This window comes from Miniopterus schreibersii (genome assembly GCF_964146895.1).
Source record: "Miniopterus schreibersii genome assembly, chromosome: X".
Lineage (NCBI taxonomy): Eukaryota > Metazoa > Chordata > Mammalia > Chiroptera > Miniopteridae > Miniopterus > Miniopterus schreibersii.
In genome coordinates, this window is record NC_138104.1 from 24,436,776 (window position 1) to 24,461,365 (window position 24,590).

The window sequence follows — 24,590 nt, forward strand, 5'->3', positions numbered from 1 at the left end:
AGATAGATAGATAGATGATAGATAGATAGATAGATGATAGATGATAGATAGATGATAGATAGATAGATAGATAGATAGATAGATAGATAGATAGATAGATAGATAGATAGATATAGATAGATGATAGATAGTTTGAAAGACTATGTACAAGCCTGAACCATGGAACTTATGAGTAGGAATGCCCTTAACCCCAAGTGGCCAGATACTCTTCCCACTCCCCAGGGATCCACAGGTACCCAGAACAGGGTAGGGAAAATTTGCCATCTTGGTATTACAAATATGTGCTGTGGCTGAGAGCATGGATTTTTGAGGCCAGATACACTAATCCTTTAAGACCTGTCTCTATCATTTACTAGATTTGTGATCTTTACCCAAAGGTTCTCAATTAAGGGCAATTTTGTCCACCAGGAAATATTTGGCCAGGTCTGGAAACATTTTTGCCTGCCATAATTTAGGGTGGTGGTGGGGGATGCTGTTGACATCTAGTAAGTAGAGAACAGGGATGCTGCTAAACATCCTGCAATGCACAGGACTGACCCCCACAACAAAGCATTAGCTAGCCCAACATGCTACTAGTGTCAAGATTGAGAAATCTTGTGTTAAGCAAACAGCTGAAACATACTAATCTTTAGTTTCTTCATTTGTGACCTAGAGTAATAGTATCTCACAGGGTTGTTATGATAATTCAATAGCCTAATAAATATAAATCAATTAGCATAGTTTCTGGCACAAAGTAAGCACTCTGTTATTAGCTATTAGTATTATCAAGACCTCCATCAACTCCATCTTCTCCTATAGTTACTGTCCCATTTCTCTGCTCCCCTTACAGTATAACTCCTTAAACTAATTGTTTATACTCAGAATTTTCACTTTCCCCATTGTCTCTTAAACCAACTCTAATTGGGTTTCATTGGCACCACTCCTTTCTTACAAAAGTCACCAACAACATTCTCATTGTTGATTCCAATGATCATCTCTCAGTCCTCATGTGTGTTTTTTTTCCATTGCCATTTATCCCTTCTATACCTTCTTCCCCCTCCCCCCATGCCCCTCTCCCTGCAACAATCACCACACTGTTGCCCATGTCCATGAGTTTTCTCTCTTTTTTTCCTGTTTTGCTCAATCCCTCCACCACCTTCCAACACCCCACACACACACCAGAGCTATCTTAGTCCTCATCTTACTTGACTTGCCATCAGCATTTGAAATGGCTTTTCACTCCTTTCTTGAAAAACTTTCTTTGCTTGACTTCCAGGATACTACTCTGATTCTACTCCTACCCCAATGGAGAAAGCTTTTTAATCTCCTTTTCTTTAAGAGGAGAGGGATTTGGTATGATTTATTTTGTTTTTTTAAATGAATTAATGATATTTATTGTGAGGAATAAATGAGATCATGTATGTAAAATGCTTAGCACACATTAAGGACTTAATAAATGGTCTTCATTACTGCTACTACAACTGTTATCATTGATGTTATTGATATTATTATTCTCTCCTACCAGAATATGAGCTCCTTGAGCATAGGACTAATGTTTAGATTATCTTGGTCCTCTGTTGTATAGAGTTTTATTCCCTTGTATATAGAAGAGTATATATCCAAGTCTGTATATATATAAATAAAACAGTTTGCTACAAACAAGAGTAGTTGATGAGGGCATGAGACTGGAGCAGGACTTTGGGGGAGAAATAGGTTTGGAAGAACTTGATTGGGGTGGGGGTTGGTGGCTAGAGACTCATGGGACTAGGAATCCAGAAGGGAGTCACATCCTAGCCATTTTCACTCTCTTGTTCATAAATGATGGGGCCATGAAAGGTAAGGAGTAGCAGTTCTCACCCATTAATCATTCCAATTCCTCCTTTCCCAGGTATGGGAGAGAAGTGGAACTGTGGCCAAATGTCAGCATTAGCAGAGCTTATCTGTTGGGTTTGACAGAGTAAGCAACATGAATTCACTTTACTCACAGTACTGGTTGAACTTCAGTTTTAATCATCTTGGACTTTCAGCAACTTTGTACACAAATCAGCTTCTACCATCATCTTTAAAAATTTGCAAGTGGCATTTATATTAGCCTGAAAATTTGGTCCCTTAAGGATAGTCATTAGAAAAAGCAAACAACCTAAGTTTTATTAGAAAATTTGTGAACATTCAAAGCATCCATTAAGTGTCACTGATCATTCTAGTAACATAATTTTGTAGGATTTTGAATGAAAATGAGGTAATAACCAAATAGGCTATTTGAACCAGATTTTTTTCCATTAAAAATAGAATGCTTAGTGTTTGTAATATTCATGCCATTAACTATTGCCAACTGTGGCATTAAATGATGGCTAGCTTTTCCTTTCTCTTCTCCACAACTTACTGCAAACAAAATGTCCACAGCTTGGACCCTGAATAAGAAATGTTATTAAATAAAAACCCTTGGACATTCAAAACCTACACTCTTGCTCACTTGCATTACACTCCATATGCAGTAACCAATGTGCATTGCAGATGGGTCAGCCTATCAGTAAATTGACAGATGGGACCTGCCCAAGTACAGAGAAAAATTTTCATCTGGCTAACATAAATAACCAAAGAATGTTTTTATATTTACAAAATCTAAATAATTGAGTTCAAAAGCAATTATATTAATACAACTTTATTTTCAAATCAGCGTTTATTTTCTTTGAGTTTGAACTTATCAATAACTCAAAGTTCTTTTAAAAATTAACTTTGTTTTTAAAATTTGTAAACTTATTTTTAACAACAGTCTTATTTTTTAAGCTTTCCAGTAGGTGCTTAATAAATACAGAAGTGACATAAAGGCCACCATGATTTTCCAACTGGATACGCTGTTGGTGGCTTTTGACAGTTCTATTATTATTTATCAAAGATTCTCCACTATCCATCTGGATCTGCATATAGCCAAGGCTCCTGGAAGAAGTGTTGATAGAGCCCAAGGGGGAAGTTGCTATTCATTCTGGAAAGGTGACCCAGCTGCCTAGGTCCCCTGAGCCTCTGGTATATGCCAAATGAGCTCCTAGTGTAGTAATCCCATCTGTGATCTAAATGTATCCAGAAACCACCCACTCATCTCTTCCTATTAACTAATGTGCTCACAAAGAAGTATTTTTCCTACTAAAATATAGGGATTGCTTTCAGAGCCATCAGCCATGATTGTCATCTTTTTCATCATCATCATCATCATCATCATCATCAAAATTATAAGGATAACATATACCAATGAGATAATAATAGTTGTACCATTTATAAAGTATTTACTCTGTGCCAGGCATTGTGCTAGGTATTTTATATATGTAGTCTCATTTAATATTTTTAGTCAGGTATAAATATCATACCATAAATTTTGCCCTTTGAAAGTGTACAATTCAGTGGGTTTTAGTATATTCACTAAGTTGTCCAACCATCACAACTATCTATTTCCATTACATTTCATCACCCTGTCTCATTTAATTTTCACAGTAGCCCTGGAGAGTAGGTATTTTTAAGTGCCATTTTACAAATGAGGAAACAAAGATGTAGAGAGGTTAAGTGATTTGCCAAGTTCCTGCAGCACGTAAGTGGTGGAGCTAAGAATCAAAACAGATCTCTCTGGCCCCAAACCCACACATTTCTTTGTGCATCCCTGATGGTACCATGGTTCATTATCATTTTCATAAATAGGGACACCAAAGGGGAAAAAATTAACTTTCTTGTTCCTCTCTTCTACTTCCTGCCTTCCTATCCTTTGTCCCTCAAGGGGTTGATGGCTTTGATGTCCCTAGCAACCATCCTCCTCCTGCCTGTACCTCCTTCCTACCCACACTAATATATAGCACACAGTTCCCCAGTCAAAATCTGCTCTCAGCTAGTGACATTAATTTTCATTGAAGGTCTAAAAGACTTATAAAACCTTAATTTGTTACATCTTTTTAGACCTTTTTTTTTCTTTCTCTTTTTCAATATGTCTCCATTGATTTTGGAGAGAGGAAGAGAGAGGAAGGGAGAGGGAGAAAGAGATAGAAACATCAAGGACAAGAGAGTCGTCATTGACCACACACCACACACCGGGATGCAACCTGGGCACAAGCCCCCACCGGGAATTGAACCTCGATCTCCTGGACCCTAGGTTGATGCACAACCACTGAGCCATGCCCGGTGGGGCAGGCCTGCTTTTTTAAAAAATATATCTTTATTGTTGAGAGTATGACAAATGTTGTTACCCCCTTTTTCCTCCATTGTCCCCCTCCACCCGTTTGCGCCCCTCCCCAGGCCTTCGCCACCTTACTGCCTGTGTCCACAGGCAATGCATATATGCATATAAGTTCTTTGGTTAATCTCTTCCCACCCTCCTCCCCCCTTCCCTCTGAGATTTGTCAGTCTGTTCCATGTTTCCATGCTTCTGGTTCTATTTTATTTGTCAGTTTATTTTGTTCATTAGATTCCACATATAAGTGAGATCATGTGATATTTGTCCTTTGTTTAATAGTAAGACTTATTTAGCATAGTGATATGAACAAAACTTTGGCAGCAAGCTTAGATTTTAAGTTCTGGTTTTGGTTTCCCAATGCTAAATGTGTTACTCTGGGCAGTTAACCCCTGTGAGCCTCAGATTCCTCAGCTATAAAATGGAAATAATAATAGTACATATGTCATAAGACAGTTATGAAAGCTAAATTGCACATGCATGCTAAATGTATAATGCAATACCTTGAAAGAGAGTACATGCTCAGTAAATGGTGGTAGTTATTTTGGTGGCATGGATAGAAAGAGGAATTATAGAGTACCCATCAAGTTATATGGCCTAGAACCTCCCTAAGCTTCCGGCTCACAAGGCAAACTTTGATAAAAAGTGTTTATTTTGCAAGGAAGTGAATGATAGTGTACCAGGTAGTATACCAATCAAGTTAGATAGTTGTTGCAAATTCTTGCCAGTTTAATCAACTAAAAGCATAAAGATTACTTCTGGCATTAAATCTCTTTAAGAAGCTACAGTGATTCCCTGTTTTCATCAAAAAAGTAAAAGTTCACTTGTCCTGTAGGATATTGAGCATAGCCAGGAGTTGTCCAGGGTCAGGCTGGGTCTGGCCTGCCTGAGAAGGTCAAGTAGTCCCGGCAGACCTATGTGGTTAGCTAGAAGCCAAAGGCCCAAATATATTTGAGAGTATAATGGGCTAATTTAAACTTAGCAGATTGGGATGAGAATTTGGAATATAGATTTCAAGCCAGGTTATCTGTTTAGGGTTTAAATCAATTCCAACTCCCAATCCAAACATGGATAGGGTGACCAGTCAGCAAAGGTCCAAACAGCAGGATGCCACTACACAATCTAAGAGCAAGTACCAGAGAACTGAACTTGACTAATACTAATAGTTCCCATGAATTAATATTTACCTTATACCAGGCACTTTGCTAAGGGCTTTACTATACATTATCTAATTTAATTCTTATAACAATCTTATAAGGGTGAGTTATTATTATCCTCCCCATTCTAAAAATTAAGGAAACCAAGGGTCACAGAGCTTGAGAGTGGTGAAGCTGGGATTAAATCTCAGATCTGTTTGGTTCCAATATACATACCCTCAACTACTACACTATAATAATGCCTCCCAAAACACTAGAGTGCAGCTGGTAGGGCACACACTTGGAGACTTGGACACAAGGATAAAATTATCCTAGCCATAAAGCTGATTTGCTGCTTAGCCAGAGAATTATTAATGTGAGGGTCATGGTTTTTTCCTACTGTGTGATGTCAGGAGTACACTAAGAGTCTGAGGTGGGGCTGACACAATCAGGGAGGGGCTATGAGAGAGTCTGGGTTGGACTGAGGCAGATTACTGCAGTGATTTTTCCTGGTTTTTATTTATCTTACTCCTGCACAAAAGTTAGATAGGTGTGTCCTGAAAATTTTGTCATGATTACTTTACATATTCTAATTTTTAGTGGTCACAAATAGAATAATAGTTCTTACCTTTAAATTTCTTATCTGCTTCACTTGATCTATAAAGAAAATGCAACAAGCAGGAAGAGATGCCTGTTTCTCCCTTAAAGACCTCTGTAACTTTCTGATAAATTAAGGGAAAACAGTTCTTCTAAGAGGTGGCCCCATTTTGCAAGGATGGAGTCTGGGTGCTACAGAAAGAGCCTATGCAGGAAATAGCTGAAAAGTGTAACAGTGTTAAGTGGGTGGCTCAGTTGGAAGTTACCTTGGTCCTTTTGGAGGATGGATAGTTGCTGTGAGCTCCCTCTGAATGTTTTATCCCCTCTAGTGGTCACTGGGAGAAGGAAAGAATGGTGGTATAAGTGGTGCCCACTTTTTACTGTAAATGCAATCCTGAATGTAACATCCAAAGAAGATCGCTTCCTTAAGAAAAATGTTATAATTGCAGCTATGTTTCATACCAAGAACACTGTATAAAATAAAATATGACATACAATTTATCATATTAGCAAAAATACAATTACAGTAAGACTATAATAATTCTAAATAATAAAATTAAGGCATGTACCTTATAATGGGCATATATACACTCTACACAATGATTATAAAAGGGGCTTCTGCTGTATCATCTTTTTCATCTAAAGATAAAATGCCATCTAAAACAAACAATACAATACACATTGGCTAAACATTTTATTAACATGTTTTCACCTTTTTAGATTTTAACTTTAAAGTTCTTTCCAAAGTAATCTAAGTTCTCTCCACAGAACCATTTATAAAATAAAGGGCTACGATCACCCAGATATTTTTCAAACCGTTTCCAAATGTATCTTCAAAATTAATACTGGCAATTTTCTTTCCCAGTTAATCCTTTCTGCATTTTGGCAGTATGTATTAATTGCCTTAAATATGTTCAGATCCTTTGATCCAGTAATTTTACTCTTATAAATTTAATTGAACAAAATAATCAAAGCAGTACAGAAATATTAATGTCTTAAAGTATTCATCAGAGCCCTATTTTTAACATCATAAAATGGGGAAAGCCTAAATGTCATACAATAGGTGAATGGTTAAGTAAAAAATATATATATGGTATATCCCTTGCAGTAGAATATCATATAGTTACCATGATGTTTCTTTGAAAAATGTTTAATGACTGGAAAAATTCTTATGATATAATGTTAAGTGAGAATTATGGGAAACAAGTATTTATACACTATGATCACAGTTTGTATTGATAATAATTATAATACATATCCAACTTTTAAAAATGACTGAAAGAACATACACTAAAAAATTACCAGTGGTTATCATCAAGAGGTAAAATTATGGTGGAAATGTTGGACAGGCAAAAGAAGAGGAGCCCACAAAAATAAGAAAGTATTCTTGCCCTGGCTGGTGTTGCTCAGTTGATTGGAGCATCATCCTGTGCACCAAAAGTTTGTGGGTTCGATTCCTGGTCAGGGCGTGTGCCCAGATTGCAGGCTCCTTCCCCAGTGCAGGCACATAAAGGAGGCAACCAATCAATATTTCTCTCTCACATGGATGTTTCCCTCTTTCTCCCTCCCTCTCTCACTTCCTCCTTCTTCTGTCTCTAAAATCAATGAAAAAAAAAAGAATATTTTAAAATAAGGTGTTAATGAGAGCTGCAGGAATGAGGTGACAGCTGGGTAGCAGAGCCAGGTAGCTTTTCTTAGGAAGAGGCTTGAGTCTATTCTGTGTATGAGAAGGTAGACTCAAGTCAGGTGATCAATCATCCTGGTTCGCCTAGGTCTAAGGAGTTTCCTAAGACATGGCCAAAATTGGGAAATTCCTGTGCAAACTGAGATGAGTTGGTGACCCCAGACTCAAGGAAATTGAGACTGAGAAATAGGTAGTGTCATGACCAAAGTAACACAAGAAACAGAGCACTAAACTGGGAGTTCGAAGGACATAATTCTACTCCCTGTTCTGTTGTTTCTAGCAAGATAAATTAATTTAAGGCTTAGTTAAGGCTATAAACACTTACCTTGCTTGTTCACCAGATTGTTATGCAAATAAAATTAAATTATTCACAAATACGCCCTGCCGGGCGTGGCTCAGTGGTTAAGCGTCAGCCTAGGATCCCGGCGATCAGGGTTCTATTCCCGGTCAGGGCACATGCCCAGTTGCGGGCTTGATCAATGACTCTCCTCATTGATGTTTCTGTCTCTCTCTCTCTCCTTTCCTCTCTCTGAAATCAATAAAGATATATTTAAAAAAAAATTATTCACAAATACAAGGGATTACAGTAAAAACAAACATTTACTAGGTGCATACTATGGTGCTTAGGGCAAAGTTCTAAGATCAGTGGAGTATTAATAAGTCCAAATTTATTGAATTTTGGTAAAGTCTAAGTAAGATTATATGTCTAAATAAATTAATAAACACTCATTAAACATTATCTCTGATGGTTATAATGTGATTGATTACTTGTCTCAGTTTGAAAATACCACACCACCTAATAGCAACTCTATGAGATAAGAACTTCTATTAATGCTCCCATTTTACAGATGAGAAAATTGTGGCTCAGAGAGGTTAATTGCCTTGGTTACGTTTATACAGTCACTAAGTGACAGGGTTGTTTGTCTCTTGGTCCAGCACTCTTTTCCACTTCATTAAATTGCCACCCAGTAAAAAGTTTTTGATACGGGTAGAGCTGACTTCTTTTTTCTTTTTATTGTTGACTACCTTTTCCCTACCTACATCTTCAGTGTAGTCAAAGCCTACTCTTGGACTAAATAGAGGCTGCCAGGGAACATTCTATGAGATATTTGGTTAGCAATTCTCAGATAACTTCAGGATCCTTTTGAAAGGCTGTAAAACAATTACAAGGTCTACAGGACATCTCTCACAGGTTAAGAATTAGTCGGTAGTGTTCTGGTAAATATTTAACCACTGGCTCTGGGAGAAGGGAGAGAAGGACCCTGATTTGTAGCATGTGCAGGTATCCATGTTGTAAATACTTCCACTAGGGCTGATTTCAAACTACCAGTATGATGGGCTGCTATAAACTAGTGCTAGCCAGTACAAGCCAGTGCATACCAGTTCCAGCACACCACTAGAAGCATAATGCTAACTTTGACTGGGTTGCTTTCCTGAGTTTATATAAATTCAGTGAGAATTAAAGTATGGGCATTATTCAAGGAACATGGTTTTAATACATGAAAAAGGGAGGGAGATGGGTTTAGGATATTTGAGACTATAGGAAAAATGAAAAAAAGGCCCAGAGGAACAGAGAAGCTTCTGGTTACTTCCTGAAAGTCCTGGTCTGGGATCCCATGAAACCTCTCAGTAAAACCAAAGATAAACCTATGATATGTATTAGAGAAACTTCATTGTACTTGTCACAAGCTTTTAATTTTCCCACCAACTTTCTATTTTGAACATTTTCAAATCTTTAGAAAAGTTAGAAGAAAACAATGAGCATATCCACATATACCCTTCACCTAGATATATCAATTTTTAATATTGTTCATAATAGTTTTATTACCTTATTTTTATGAACTATTTGAAAGTTAATTGCAGATACTTTGATTCTTCACCCCTAATTACTTGAGTGAGAATCTTCGAATACAAGGGCACTCTCCTCTATAACTACAGTATAGTCAACACACTCCGTAAGTATAAATTGATACAATGTATAGGTATAATGTCTGCATTCAAACTTCCCAAATGTTCCAACAATGTCCTTATCGCTTTGGGTTTTTTAATGCAGAATCTAATAAAATATGCATTGCATTTAGTTATCAGTCTCTGGTCTCCTTTAATCTAGAACCCCAGACCCCCTTTTTTTCTTTTTGTTTTTTTGGGTTGGTTTTTGTTTTTGTTTTTTTCTTTTGGTTTGTTTTTATGATACCAACATTTTTGAAGATTTCAAGCCAGTGGTTTTGCAGAATGTGTCTCAATTGAATTTGTCTGATTATTTCTCATTAATACATTAAGGTTAAACCTTTTTGTTTCCTACAATGCTATGTCCTTCTCAGTGCCTCTCAACAGTTGGAACATGATGCCATTTTTTCCGTTATTGGTAATGTTCAACTTAATCATTTGGTTAGGGTGGTGTCCAACTTATTTCTCCACTGCATTGATACTTGTAAAGGTTTCAGTTTGTGTGAACATCCTATTCCAGAAGAAGCTTCTTTATGCTGAAAGTATAAGTTATATGGTTCACTGCAAAACCATGAGTTGTAAAGCATTTTCCCTAAATAACAGAAAAAATTAGAAGATGAGATTTGTTTTTTAAAAAGCTGACACTAAGCATCTTAGCCAAATTCATGAGCCAAACTCATGACAAGATATCTTATCTAAATAAGGGGTTTCTTATCTAAAATGTGAACCGTTGGTGGAGACTTCTGCCTCAGTCTATACATATTTGTATCCCTAGAACATAGCCGAGTGCCTAGGCTACAGTAGGTATTCAAGGAAAGTCTATTGAATAAGTTTATCTCCAATTGTACTGTCTGAATGAAGGAGAAAATAATCTCACTAAACAAAAAATGTGCTTTATGTTGTCAACTGGCACCAGCTGGAATTGATTTGGCTGCCTGAGCACCACTCTTCTCATGGGAAATGACAGAGCTTTCAGTTTTCATCCAGGTATTTGACCTTACTCGGGTGCAAGTCAAGCCTCTGGTTATTCTAAAAATCTTAGCTTCTCTATATTAAAGTCAGAAACTGCTCTAAATAAATCAAGGATCATCTCTGTATTTGTTAGGATTAAACTTGGCTGCAAATGACAGAAAACGCGAAATAGCAGTGGGTTAGACAATACAGCCATTTATTTCTTTCTGATGTAAAAGTCCATAGTTCTGGCCAAGATGGAGTAACTGGGACCGGATTTACTCTCTTGCCTGAAACAAGTGGAAAACCAGACAAAATGAAAACAATAGCCTTCAGACATTGAACACCAGGCAACAAAGAACAGTGATCTCTGAGAGACAGGAAACAAACAAGGTGAGCCCTATCATTGTCCCAGCTTACTGCCTGAGGAGAGGTCCCAGGCAGTGATGCAGAGAGTGGAAACCTAGGCAGGGCCAACTGGATTAGGAGGAGCCAGAAGGTGGAAAAACCAAGGCAGCTAGAATTTGCAGGACAGAGTACTGGGGGAAAGAGCTACAACAGAAAGAGAACTCTAGAGATCTGCAGTATCCTCTTTGAATCTTCTGCTGAGTACTGATCATCACATGTATATAAGGCCAGAAAAAGCACCACCTAACATGAGCAGGAGGAACAATCCTCAGAGGTCACACAAGACTAGGAATAGTCTGTTCCCACTAGCCAGAATTGAAAATCTCAATTCACAGAGCATCAGAGTATTCAAAAGGGTCTTGTATCAGTAGTGGTGCCAAATTAGTCCTACATTCAAGGCTGCTCTAGACCTGCTTAATAAAGCTTAAAAACAAGCCTTGAAAGGATCAAACTGTTCCCAAGTAACTTAACTGTGTTCCAGAATTATAGAAATACAAAATATCCATCATCCAACAAGATAAAATTCACATCCAATATCCAATTGAAAACTAAGAGGCATTCAAAAGAAGGAAAATACAACCCATAATAAGGGAAAAAAATCAATCAATCAAAACCAACCCAGAAATAATACATATGAAAGGATTAGTAGACAGTCTTTTAAACAGTTATTATAATTAAGAAGCCAGAGGAAAGACTGAGCACATTAAATAAAGACATGAAAGACATTAAAAATTCCCCAACAGAACTTCTAGAAATGAAAAACTCAATGCCTGAGATTATATAAAAGTCCATGTAGGCAGTTGAGGGCTTGTATGGCAGGTCCATGATAACAAGGGTCCTTTTGTCTTATTGCTCTATCATTCTCAACATATAATTTCCAATTTATGGTCCAAAATGGCTGCACTGGCTCCAGCCATCATATCTTTATTCCAACCAGCAGATTGGAGACTAGGGGAAAACAGTATGTTCCTCCATTTAAAGACATTTAGAAATCACACAACATCACTGTCTCTTATATTCCATTGGCCAGAACTTAGTCTCAGGGTCACACTCATCTGAAATTGAAAACAAGAATTGTAGCTTTTATTCTGTGTGTCTAGATGCCCAGCTAAAATGTAAGAGTTATCACTTAGTGAAGAATGGGAGAATCAAAATTGGGGGACAACTAGCCATAACTTTTCAAGTTCAAACCCATATCAATGCAGGAGAGGTTGTGATCCAGTTAGAATAACATGACTTCTAGCTTAGAAATGATGAGACTGGCCCCACCCCAGCTGGGTTGCCATGGCGAAGGAGGACGTCTTGCAGCACTACACAGTCTCTGACCCCCCAACTTACCCCAAGTACTAAACTGAGTGCAAGGTGACCTCGCAGTTCATCTCAAAGAGGGACCCAGAGGATATCACAGAGGCAGTGGTCTAGAAGCAGTAGAGTGACTTCAGCAAACTGCACAGAGACATGGCCTACGCACATTGAAACCACTACCACCACCTGGAGGAGTTCCTAGTTTCCCCCTGGAGCCCAGGTGTTTGACAGATTCAAAGCCTCTGTGATTGAGGAACGGTGAAAACAAGATGGGTACTTGCTTCACTTCACTGTGCATATCTCTGCACTCAGCAACAGCTCCTAACTCAAGGAGTTCTTCCAGGGTGGAGAGGTGACACAGCCCTCCAAGGTGTCCAGAGACCTGCACATTCTGCCACCCCCTCTGATCCCCACACTGCCCCCTGAGGAGTCCTGGCTGCCACCTGATGGGTCCTAGTTGCCCCAACCACTCCCTGTAGAGAAGAGGGGACTTGAGGAGTTGGAGGTGCCAACAGAACACTGCCATCCAGCCCTTCCCAGGAAACTCTGGATCTTTTCTTTAACTGTGGGAGCACCAAGGAGGTGTCTAGTTCCCCTGCCCAAGGGAGGCCACCTCACTGAGATGAACTTGCCCTCTTTGACTCTTTCTCCAAGGAAGGGGTTGAGGGCCCCAGTCCTACCCACATAGGTGACCTGACAACAATGGAGGCAGAGTCTGACAGGCTGGAGCAGGAACCGTGGAAGATAGGACAGCAGGAGGAGGAAGAAAATGAGGAAGGAGGGCCCACCCCTGCCTATCTGAGAAAAGCCACAGAGCTGATCAGTCAGGCCCTGCAGGACCAGAATGCAGGCGCCTACCCTGCAGCTCTATAGGGTTACCAGGAGGTATGCACATCCTGCTTCAGGGAGTTCCTGATAACCCATTGCCTGCCCCCTGGGAAGGTGTAAAGAAGAAGGCAGCCAAGTACCTAAAGTAGGCAGAGGAAATCTTGCACATGCACCTGTCCCAAGTTCCATCCTGAGAGGGAGTGGACACTTCCCCAGGACTTGAGCTCCAAGCACTGCCAGCCACCCCCTTCTCTCCCTGGGGCCTGGCCTATCTCCTGGCCTTGTAAATCCAAAGGCCATTTCTGTATGTAAGTGGACAAAGAATGAGAAAAATAATGACTTCTCAGCTCCCTGACCACAACCATAAGCATGGAATCAAGGACTCACACTTCTGATCCTGCTTGTCTTTTTTTTTTTTTTTTTTAACTTATCTTTATTGTTGAAATTATTACAGTTGTCCCCCTTTTTCCCCACTTACCCCCTCCAACCCACACCCATCCCCCCAGGCCTTCACCACACTATTGACTGTGTCTATGGGTTATGCATATATGCATGTAAGTTCTTTAATCTCTCCTCACCCACCCACCACCGACTACCTTCTGAGATTCGTCAGTCTGTTGCATGGATATATTTTGTTCATTAGTTTATTTTGTCCATTATATTCAACATATGAGTGAGATCATGTGATAATTGTCTTCTCTGACTGGTTTATTTTGCTTAGCATAATACTCTCCAGGTCCCGCCATGCTGTCCCAAAGTGTAAGAGATCCTTCTTTTTTATAGCTGCATAGTATTCCATGGGGTAAATGTACCACACTTTTTTATACACTCATCTACTGATGGGCACTTGGGCTGTTTCTAGATATTAACTATTGTAAATTGCACTGCCATGAACATACAGGTACACAGATTCTTTCTGATTGGTGCATCAGGTTTCTTAGGATATGTTCCTAGAAGTGTGGTCACTGGGTCAAATGGCAGTTCCATATTTAATTTTTAGAGAAAACTCCATACTGTTTTCCATAGTGGCTGCACCAGTCTGCATTCCCACCAGCAGTGTATAAAGGTTCCTTTTTCTCCAAATCCTCGCCAGCACATGTCATGATACCTCATTGTGGTTTTAATTTGTATCTCTCTGGTGATAACTGACATTGAGCATTTTTTCATGTGTATCTTGGCCATCTGTATGTCCTCTTTGGAGAAGTGACTATGCAGGTCTTTTACCCATTTTTTAATTGGATTGTTTGTCTTCCTTTTGTTGAGTTGTATGAGTTCTTTGTACACTTTGGAAATTAGCCCCTTATCAGATACATCCTTGGCAAATAGATTCTCCCATACTATGGGTTTCCTTTGTATTTTGAGGATGATTTATTTTCCTGTGCAGAAGCTTTTTAGTTTGATGTAGTCCCATTTGTTTATTTTTTCTTTTGTTTCTCTTGCCCTAATGGATGTATCAGTGAAAATTCGACTGCTTGAGATGTCTGTGACTTTACTGCCTGTTTTCTTCCAGGATGTTTATGGTTGTGTGACTTACATTTAAGTCTTTTATCCATTTTGAGTTTCTCTTTGTGTATGGAATAAGTTGGTGATCTAGCTTCATTTTTTTGCATGTACCTGTCCAATTTTCCCAGCACCATTTATTGATGAGACCGTCTTTACTCCATGTATGCTCTTGCCTCCTTTGTCAAATATTAACTGGCCATAGTGGCTTGGGTCTATTTCTAGGGTCTCTATATTGTTCCATTGATCTATATGTCTGTCGTTCTGCCAATACCAGGCTGTTTTCATTACAATAGCTTTGTAGTACATTTTGATATCTGATAAAGTGATCCCTCCCACTCTGTTCATCTTTCTCAAGATGGCTGGGGCTATTCAGGGTCTTTTTTAGTTCCATATAATTTTTTGGAATATTTGTTCCAGCTGTGTGAAATGTGTTGTTGGTATTTTAATAGGAATTGCATTGAATCTATAAATTGCTTTGGGTAGTATAGACATTTTAATGATATAAATCCTTCCAATCCATGAACATGGTATATTTTTCCACTTTTTTGTATCTTTCTCTATTTCTTGTTTCAGTGTCCTGTAGTTTTCCGAGTACAGGTTTTTACATCTATGGTTAAGTTTATTCCTAGGTATCTTATTTTATTAGTTGCAATGGTAAATGGTATTGTTTTTTTAGTGTCTCTTTCTGATAGTTCATTGTTGGTGTATAAAAATGCCATCGACTTTTGGATGTTAGTTTTATATCTGGCTATCTTGCCAAATTCATTTATCAAATCTAGTAGTACTTTGATGGAGTCTTTAGGGTTTTCTATGTACAATATCATATCATCTGCAAATAATGAGTTTTCCTTCCTCCTTTCCAATTTGGATACCTTTATGTTTTCTTCCTGTCTGATGGCTGTGGCAAGGACTTCCAGTAATATGTTGAATAAGAGTGGTGAAAGTGGACATCCCTGTCTTGTTCCTGTTTTTAAGGGAAATGGTTTTAGTTTTATACAATTGAGTATGAAAGCCGTAGGTTTATTGTATATGGCCTTTACTATGTTGAGGTATGATCCCTCTATTCCCACTATGCTGAGAGTTTTTATCAAAAATTGGGTCTGGACTTTGTCGAATGCTTTTTCTGCATCTCTTTGTATGATCATATAATTTTTGTCCTTCATCTTCTTTAGGTGATATATTACATTTATTGATTTTCAGATATTATACCTACCTTGCATCCTCAGAATAAACCCACTTGGTCATGGTGTAAGATCTTTTTAATGTATTGCTGGACCTAGTTTGCTAGTAGTTCATTGAGGATTTTAGCATCTATGTTCATCAGGGATATTGGCCTGTAATTTTCTTTCTTTGTAGTGTCTTTATCTGGTTTGGGGATTAGGATGATACTGGTCTCATAAAAAGAGTTTAGAAGTTTTCCCTTCTGTTGGATTTTGTGGAATAGTTTGAGGAGAATAAATGTTAATTCTTCTTGGAATGCTTAGTAACTCACCTATAAATCCATCTCATCCAGGAGTTTTGTTTGCTGGGAGTTTTTTGATTCCTGCTTGAATTTCATTAGTTTGTATTAGCCTATTCAGGTTTTCCGCCCCTTCCTGATTCAGCCTTGGAAAATTGTATGCTTCTAGGTTTTGGCCATTTCACCCATGTTGTCCACTTTGTTGACATATAGTTGCTCATAGTATTTTCTGTATTTCTATTGGGTCAGTTGTTATATCACCTCTTTCATTTCTGATTTTATTTATTTGGGTCCTCTTTCTTTGTTTCTTGGTGAGTCTGGCTAAAGATGCATCAACCTTATTTATCTTTTCAAAGAGCCAGCCCTTGGTTACATTGATCTTTTATGTTTTTCTTTTAGCCTCTATTTCATTTATTTCTGCTCTGACCTTTATTATTTCCTTCCTTCTACTTTCCAGGGGCTTTTCCTGCGGTTCTCATTTTAGTTCTTTTAGTGGTTGTGATAGATGGTTTAGTAGAGCTTTTTCTTGTTTCTTGAGGTATGCCTGTACTGCTATGAACTTTCCTCTCAGGACTACTTTTGCTGTGTCCCATAGATTTGGGGTTTTTGTCTGTTCATTTTCATTTTTCTTCCAGGAAGTGTTTGATTTCTTCCTTGATCTCATTGGTAAGCCATTCATTTTTTAATAACATGCTATTGAGCCTCCAAGAATTTGAATATTTTTGAGTTTTTTTTTTATAGTGGTTGATTTCTAGTTTCATGGCACTGTGATCCGAGAAGATGCTTGATATGATTTCAATCTTCTTGAATTTGTAGAGACTTGCTTTGTGCCCTGACATGTGGTCTGTTTTTGAGAATGTTCCATGTGCACTTGAGAAGAATGTGTATTCTGCTGCTTCAGGATGAAATGTTCTGTAAATGTCAGTTAAATCCAATAGATCTAGTGTGTCATTTAAGGTCTGTGTTTACCTGTTGATTTTTTATCTTGATGATCTGTCCAATGCTGACAGTGGGGTGTTAAAGACCCCCACTATGATTGTGTTGCTGTCAATCTCCCCCTTAAAGTCCCCCAAGAAATTTTTTATATATTTAGGTACTCCCATATTGGGTGCATATATATTTATAAAGGTTATTTCCTCCCGTTGAATTGATCCCTTGAGTATTGTAGAGTGACCATCTTTGTCTCTTGTTATGGTCTTTATTTTGAAGTCTATTTTTTTAGAAATAAGTATTGCTACTCCACCTTTTTTGTTTGTTTGTTTCCATTTGCATGTAATGTTTTTTTCCGTCCCTTCACTTTCAGCCTCTTTGAATCTTTTGCTCTCAGGTGGGTCTCTTGTAGACAGCATATATTTGGGTCCTATTTTCTTATCCATTCAGCTACCCTATGTCTTTGATTGGAGCATTTACTCCACTTACATTTAAGGTTATTATTGCTATATACTTATTTAATGCCATTTTCCCCCTTTATGTTGATGTACCTTTCTCTCATTATTTCTTCTTTTTCTTATAGCAGTCCTTTTAGCATTTTTTGCAATGCTGGTTTGGTGATACTGAACTTCTTTAGCTTTCTTTTGTCTTGGAAGCTCTTTATTTCACCTTCAATTTTAAATGATAGCCTTGCTGGATAAAGCACTCTTGATTTCAGGTTCTGGCTTTTCATTACTTTGAGAACTTCATGCCACTCCCTTCTTGCCTGAAGTGTTTCTGTTGAGAAATCTGCTGTCAGCCTTGTGAGACTTCCATTATAGGTCACTGCTTGTCTCTCTCTTGCAGCCCTTAATATTCTCCCTTTGTCCTTAACATTTGCCATTTTAATTATGATGTGTCTTGGAGTGGGTCTATTTGGGTGCCTATTTTTTGGAACCCTCTGTGCTTTCTGAGCTTGTATGGCTTTCTCCCTGGCCAGGGTAGGGAATTTTTCTGTCATTATTTCCTCCACCAAGTTCTGTATCCCTTGCTGACTTTCCTCCCCCTCACATACCCTTATGATGTGGATGTTGTTTTGCTTCATGTGGTCCCAAAGCTCCCTTTGACTGTCCTCATGCTTTTTAAGTGTTTTTTTTTTCTTTTTGCTGCTCTGATTGAGTGTTTTTTGTATTTTATCTTTTAAGTCAATTATTCTATCCTCTGCTTCATTGAGCCTGCTTTTAATTCTTTCCAGCATATTCTTGATATCAGATATAGTATTCTTCATTTCTTCCTGGTTCTTATTTATCATATCTAGCTCTTTTTTCATGCTTTCACTAAGTTCCTGGACCTTCCCCTTAAGTATCTTATGGTTCTCATTAATTTTTTTGAGCATCTTTATAACCATTACTCTGAACTCCTTTTCCGATAACTTGCTTAACTCCATCTCATCAAGGTCTTTTTCTGGTGATTTTTCCTTTTCTTTAATTTTGGAGGTTGTTTCTTTCTCTCCTGATTTTGGTGGCTCTTAGTGTTTTATATCTGTATATTAGATATATTTGCTGCCTCCCAGTGTTGAGGGGTGGGATTTTGTAGTGTATGTCCAGTGGAACCCAGAGGTGTGTTTTCCTTATACTCCTGAGCTATTTGCTCTAGGTGTTTCCTTTTTGTGGGTGTCCCTTTTGTGGATTCTTTGGGCTCTCCTGTTGTGATTGGGTCTAGATTGTTGTTGACTAGTTCTTGGGAGACTCTCCCCTGAGGTTGGATAAGTGTGTGGCTCAGCCCCAACCACATTGTGTGACTTGTTTTACGGGTGCTGGCAAGGCAAGATAATACACATCCAAACTGCCACCAAATAAGCAGTATCTTACAAAATATCCTGACAGTCACAATGAAAGTATCGCAAGTGAAAGTAGAATTGGGAGAGTGAAGGGAGAATTCAAATGTTAAAGCAAAAAAAAAAAAGAAAGAAAGAAAGAAAGAAAGAAAGAAAGAAAGAAAGAAAGAAAGAAAGAAGAAAGAAAGAGAAAGAAAATATAAAGTGAAAGAGACAGAGAGAAAAGGATATTATTGCTAATAGTATGAAAAAGTGAAAAAACAATAATAAAATAAAATGAAAAGTAAAAAATAGAGAAGCTAATGGGAGATAAAAGGGGCAGAGAATAGATTCTGAAAGAAGGGCCAGGAAAAAATTAAGGGTGGAGCATTGAAATAGGAAAATAGTTAAAAATAAAAAATACAATAAAGAGACAAACAGAAACAAACAAACAAAAAGACAGGAAGACAGAAGGGAGAAAAAGAAAAGAAAGAAGAAATAAAGGGGAAAAAAAGCTCTGCCAATGGAACAAGAAGAGAGAGAGATAAAGCAAGGGCAGGGAGGAATTCCAGTAAGAGATATGGGGGATACAATAGAGAAAAGTAGTAAACTTATTGGTTATAATAATAATAATATCTCAGCAATTAAGCAGAGAATATCATTAAAATTTTGATAATTGAACAAAATACAAAACAAACAAAGAAAAAAAACAAGCAAGGGTAAGCAAATTTTTTTTAATTAATTAAAAATTTTTTTTGAAATTTAAAAATTTTAAAAGATAAAAAAAAAAAAAAAAGTAAATCAGGTGAGTTTCATCTGGGCAATTTATGCTCTCTGACGCTCACTGTTTTGAATGCTGATTTTGGGTCTCCTAGGAGGTAACTGTGTATCAGCCAATGTCAAGATTTGTCTAGGTTTGGCTCTGTTATCCTTTGGTAGTTGGCTGGTCTGAGGCTCTGTGTGGGCCACCTCCACTTGTCAGCTATTTTGCTTCCCCCTTGTGGTTGCCTGGTCTTACTCCAGAGTCTTCTGAATAGTCTTTAGGGTGCAGGCCAGCTAGTGTAGCTTGGGATATTCCTCCCTTTAAGTAGAGGTTTCTCTGTCAGGCACTCACTGTCAGGAAGTTAGCCTCTGCTTCAAAGCCAGCTCCTCAGTTTCTACCCTATCCTCCAATTCTAGTTCCCCATACAGTAGACTGCTGCATTTTCAGATTGACTTTTGTCTGTTTCCTTTTCTGTATGTGCAGTTTCAGCAGCCTGGGCTCAGTGGGTTCGATTAAAAAAATACTCTGGTGAGCACTTTGCCTGCCCAGCCCTGAGAAGGGGTTTTAAGGTTTTCCTCCAGTTCCCAAGCAATAGTCCCTAAGAGTCTTATTCTTGTCTTGTTTTCCTGTGAGCTGGTCTCCCTTCTCCCTCAGAGGTGTGCCCTATGAGGGATATCTGGGGCTTCAGTGAGATGAATCAGCCCCTTTCCTGTTGGGGATGGTCCTCCTAGTCTGCAGGAGAAGTAGACCTGCTCTGCCTCTCCTTTCCCAGATCTAGTTGACTGGTCACATGGGGCCCTTATTTAAAATTCTCCACTATGCAGACACTAATTTCAGCTTTCGCTGGTCTGTCTCCCCAATGCAAGCCGGTAAGGTGGACGTCCATTCAGCAATCAAAAACTCAAAAGTGCACAAAACAACACAGGGGAAGAGAACCTGCCCTGTGAGGTCCCATCGACCCCGTGCCTTGGTACCAAGCAGGAAGGGTTACAAAGTAAGCCCCACACAGCTCCCCTGCATGGCTGATCTCAGTAAATGTGGGGCAGCTCCTTGCACTCTAACCCCACTCCCACAGGGTGGATAAAAAAAAAAAGCCAGTTAGCTCTGGTAGCTCAAGTCCCTATCTGCCCTTCTGTCCACTCTGGACCCTCTCTGGTGTCAGGAGGGCTCTCATTCCCTTCCCTGCACCACACAGATCAAATGCTTTCTTGGATTATACACAATGCCTTACAGGAAGGCAGAGGTCTCTGTATGTAGCTGCTCAGTGCAGCCCTCTTGCCCCTTTCTATTTGGGAGCCACACACTGTGGGACAGCCTTTCCCACTGTCAGCAACTGGGGTGAGAGAGACCTGTATCATCTGCCACCATTAGGTGCATTGTTTCACTGCAAGGCACAGTCCCCTCCTTGCAGGCACACTGTTCCCCTGGGTCCTTCTGCCACCTGCGCACAGGCTCTCCTTCCCTTTTCCTCTGCTCCAGGTTTGAGATCTCAGATTTTGGATGCCAGTCCATGCTCCCAAAGGGAGGGAGCTTTGCAGCCTCTAACCCTAAGGGCTTGGAACCCAGCACAGGCTTCAGGGGGGACTCCCCCTTTCTACAACTCCCCTCTCTTACCAGACTCTATGATGTTTCTTCAGTGCTCCTTACTCAAAATATGTCCACTCAGGCATATTTCTCTGGTTTTCCACACTGGTTATGCAGTATTTTAGTGGTAAATCAAGTCTGTGGCTGGGAGTAAGGGTGCTCTGCTTCTTCTCACAGTGCCACCATCTTCCCAGCTCTGCCTTGTTTTTTTAATTGTTTTTTCTCTTTGGCATATAATTGAGTGATTTTTTTTCTACCCTGTCTTCTAATTCACTGATCTGATCTTCAGCTTCCTCTAATCTGTTGTTTGTTCCTTCCAATGTATTCTTTATTTCTGCTTTCATTCTTCATTTCTGACTGGTCATTTTGCATAGATTCCACATCTTTTCTCATGCTGTTGAGCATCCTGATACTCATTACTCTGAACTCTATATCTGATAAATTGTTTATCTCCATTTCATTTAGCTCTTCTTCTGGAGAATTCTCTTCTTTCATTTGGGGCTTGTTTTTTTGTTTCCCCATTTTGGCTGCCTGTTTCAATTTGTTTGTATGTATTTGGTAGATATGCTATGACTACCAGTTTTTCTCTTGTGCAGGCCAATTTCAGATGCTGTTTGTGTCTAGCCCTGAGTATCCTGTTTGGAGCTATCAGCAATCCACAGCTTGTGGCTCCCTCTTCTGAAGCTTGGTGTTTTTGGAAAGGACCAAGATGTGCAACAAAGTCTGCTTTTCCTAGCCTCAGGTCCAGACACATATCAGGCAAAGACTCAAAGCACCCAGAGATTCACCTCTGCCTGCAGGCTGATTGTTATTCTCAGTCTCTTAATGATCTTCATGCTATAAACCACAGCAAGGTGTAAATTCCACAGTGTGGGGTGAGAGGTTTTCCAACAGGTGAGGCAATTGCTTCACACCCAGGCAAAATCTACCTGGATGGTAAAGGTCTGCCTGAGAAAGATGCCCTCTGCAATATGGGGGAATGACACAGCACAGAATTCCTGGGTGCTGCCCCCTGAGCTCTATCCCCAGAGCCACCAACCCTGGATTCTCTGCACACAGCTCTAGTCTTCTCTGTTCTCCCTCTGCCAGAGCCTAAAGTGTGTTGCTGCATTCAAAATTTTGTGCTTTGGCCCTTTAAGAGGGTTCCTGCATTTCCAGTGGTCTCTTCCTAGCAGACAGAAAACCCACTGCTTTTCACTACCAGATGTTATGTGGGGACCTTTCTCAGTTCTGCTGCTCTGGGCTGGGGAGCCATGCTTGGGATTTACAACCAAGGGTACTCAGTGGAAACCCCCTACAGCTGAGATATCCTTCCAGAACTTCAGCTGCTGCCTGTGCTATCCTGGCCAGCTCTCTTGCACTTCCGCATTTCTTAGCAGGACATAAAGCAGTCCCCACTTTATGTCTTTGGTTATGAGGGTTTTCTCCAGCTAGTCTTCAGTTGGTTATTCAAGATGATTTTTCTATATTTTAGTTGTAATTCCAGTTTGGTCCTGGGAGAATGTCAATGTAACTTCCACTTAACCTACTGACATCTTCCTGCCTGTCTCTATCTTGATGTGTGAGCAGTAGATTTGGTCACTACACTCTCTTTTACCCATCTGGAACTGTGGCCTGCAGCCAAATCTGGCCCACTACCTTTATTTGTAAGATCTGTGAGCTAGAATCGTTTTTACATTTTTTAATAGTTGAAAGAAATCAAAAGAATAATGCTCTGTGACAGGTGAAAATGGCATGAAATTTAAGTATTTAAAAATAGAATTTTATTGGAACACACACACAAAATAATGAGACTACACCTCAGTGTTTTTGATTGTCAAAAATTAAAAACCTTAAAATACCAACAGTATATTTCACATACCTAGAACAAACATTTCAAAACTTTATATGGAACCAAAGAAGACCCCAAATAGCTGCAGCCATCTTGAGAAAAAAGAACAAAGTGGGAGGGATCACATTACTGGACTTCAAACCGTATTACAAAGCCACTGTAATCAAAACGGCCTGGTATTGGTACAACAACAGGCTTATAGATCAATGGAACAGAACAGAGACCCCAGAAATAGACCCACGCCATTATGGTCAGTTAATATTTGACAAAGGAGGCAAGAGTATCCAATGGAGTAAAGACAGTCTCTTCAATAAGTGGTGCTGGGAAAATTGGACAGATACATGCAAAAAAATGAAACTAGACCACCAACTTTCACCATACACAAGAATAAATTCCAAGTGGATAAAAGACTTAAATGTAAGTCACGAAACCATAAAAATCCTGGAAGAAAACATAGGCAGTAAAGTCACAGACATCCCACGTAGTGGACTTTTCACTGATACATCTCCTAGGGCAAGAGAAACAAAAGAAAAAATAAACATATGGGACTACAATAAACTAAAAAGCTTCTGTACAACAAAAGAAAACAGCCTCAAAATACAAAGGAACCCCACGGTCTGGGAAAACATATTTGCCAAGGATGTATCTGATAAGGGGCAAATTTCCAAAGTGTACAAAGAACTCATAGCACTCAGCAAAAGGAAGACAAACAACCCAATTAAGAAATGGGCAAAGGCCTTGAATAGACACTTCTCCAAAGAGGACATACAGATGGCCAAGAGACAAATAAAATGCTCAATGTCACTAATCATCAGAGTGATGCAAATTAAAACCACAATGAGGTATCACTTCACACCTGTCAGAATGGCTACCATCAACAAATTAACAAATGACATATGCTGGCGAGGGTGTGGAGAAAGGGGAACCCTGGTACACTGCTGGTGGGAATGCAGACTTGTGCAACCACTGTGGAAAACAGTATGGAGGTTTCTCAAAAAATTAGAAATGGAGCTGCCTTTTGACCCAGTGATTCCACTCCTAGGAATGTATCCTAAGAATCCTGAAACATTATTCAGAAAGAATATATGTACCCCTATGTTCATAGCAGCATAGTTTACAATAGTTAAGATCTGGAAACAGCCCAAATGCCCATCAGTAGATGAGTGGATAAAAAAGCTGTGGGACATTTACACCACGGAATACTATGCAGCTATAAAGAAGAAGAATCTCATACCTTTTGGGACAGTATGGATGGACCTAGAGAAAATTATGCCAAGTGAAATAAGCCAGGCAGCGAAAGACAAACATCACATGATCTCGCTTATACGTGGAATCTAAAGAACTTAATAAACTGATGAACAGAATAGACTCAATGACATGGAAGCATAGATGAGACTGACGAATGTCAGAGGGATGGAGGAGGGTAGGTGAGCAGAGGGGGAGAGAGTAAAGAGTTTATACACATATATATATGCACAACCCAAGGACACAGACAATGGTGGGGAGAGGGACTGGGGAGGGGGATGGGACAGGGTGGAGCAGGTCATTGGGGAGAAAAAGGAACATCTGTAATATTTTAAAGAAAAATAAAATTTAAAAAAAAAATTAAAAATCTGATCAATTTGTTTTGGTGGTGGTTTACTTTCAGCCCCCATACTTCCATATACTTTTGAGTTTATC

At 39.1% G+C, this 24,590-nt stretch overlaps 1 protein-coding gene and 1 pseudogene across 4 annotated transcripts in view; both read left to right on the top strand.

Moving 5' to 3' along the window:
- Positions 1–24,590, top strand: part of COL4A6 (collagen type IV alpha 6 chain) — a 294,921-nt gene that overhangs the window by 131,009 nt on the left and 139,322 nt on the right. The gene's annotated exons all lie outside the window — the stretch shown is intronic.
- LOC308551631 (sorting nexin-15 pseudogene) lies at positions 12,197–13,239 on the top strand (annotated as a pseudogene). Its single transcript has 2 exons — positions 12,197–12,255; positions 12,449–13,239. The product of its transcript is annotated as a sorting nexin-15 pseudogene (transcript).